The following is a 1,627-nucleotide window of genomic DNA, read 5'->3' as shown; positions in this document are numbered from 1 at the left end:
TTATCATATACCACCTCTAATTCTAGATATAAGAGCTAGTTGGAGAGTTAGATTTAGCTCTAAATATCTCAACCTACTTAGTCTTTCAAATTTATAAGTTTTTTTTTTCAAAATACCCCTCTTAATTAGGAGTTTCTATTGAGGTAGTTCCAATGTACATGATTACATAGAGTAATTTAGTTCAATACACATTTGTTATAAATAACTAACTTAATAAATTTTTTTTATTTCGTCAAATTAATCATGTTAGCTTTATATTAGGAATTGGAGAGAACAGCATATAACAGAAAGAGATAACAAGCATACCCCAAAACAAAATACTCCTCCGGTCCTTAATATAAGACCATTTAACTAATTTGATTAGATTAAGGAAGTTAGGTAAGTTAGTTAATAAAAAAAGTGACACATTTTTCCTAAAACACCATAATCATCTTTCTTAATACCACCTCTCCCTCTTCTACTTGATTATAGTTGAGAGAGTATCCATAGGGGTAATTTAGAGAAATTGAAAATATGAGAAATGGGTCTTATATTTAGGACCAAAACCAACTCAAGAATTGGGTCCTATATTAAGGACCGGAGGAGTATAAATTAAAAAAATACATGAATTTAAGGGCGTCTGGTGAAGCAGCATCCAGAGTTGCTATGTTTGAAGCTGAGTTTTATTGTCTTAAGTACTAAAACTTAATAATTCTAAGAATTAACAAACAAACTAATATTCATGACTTGCAAATGATGTTTTTTTAAATTCATCTTCGCGAATAATGGGCATTATCACGGCATAAGATCCAAATATTTTTTTTTAACCAAACCTATTTTTTTAAAAACAAATTGAACCTATTTTTTTAAAACCAAAGAACCCATCATGCCATGTGGACTAAGAAAGTTATTACTTCATCCGAGACTAAACCGCTTTAACATGTTAATCAATAGATAGAGTTTAAGAAAAAATGTGTAGATTTAATAGACCAAATGGATTAATATTTTATATTTAGAATTAAAATGAAGGAAAAATTGGAGAGAAGGATCTAAAGAAAATAATATTTATTGAAAATGATCTTAAAAATTATAATTATTTGAAAGAATAAATAATTAGGACAAGTGGGTTGATGTGGATTTATGATCATGCAAAGGGGGTTGTTGTTTTTGTCCAAAAGTAGAAATTGGTAAGCTTCTTCAGTAGGGGAATACCATTGCTATATAATAGTACGTTGTATTGGGTCAGCCCAAGTTAAGTTTGTTGGGCTCATTCTCCATCTGCTCCATAGATAGCAGTCAACGTTTACTTAATAATATACTACCTCCAATATTTAATATAAGATTTTGTTTGATTTTTATTTTGATCTTAAATATAAGATCCCAATCTACTTTGTCTCTCATATTGATGCAATTTTTTTCAAAATAATCCTTCTAACAATAGTAGTTCTAGCCAATACACTTGATTAGTAAGGATATTTTAGAAAAGATAACATCTATTTATTTCAAATAATTAACTTAACTTCTTTTCTTAATCTTTTCAAATTAGTCAACTAGTTTTTATAACTAGAACTAGAGGTAGTACTACTTTTGTATCAAAAAAATAATAATAATAGCATACTACCTTTGGTCTTCAATATAGAGCTAGTTG

The sequence above is a fragment of the Neltuma alba genome, unplaced genomic scaffold (genome assembly GCF_004799145.2).
Source record: "Neltuma alba isolate B1F8T4 unplaced genomic scaffold, ASM479914v2 tig00010128_pilon, whole genome shotgun sequence".
NCBI lineage: Eukaryota > Viridiplantae > Streptophyta > Magnoliopsida > Fabales > Fabaceae > Neltuma > Neltuma alba.
Note: the sequence above shows the minus strand (reverse complement) of the source record.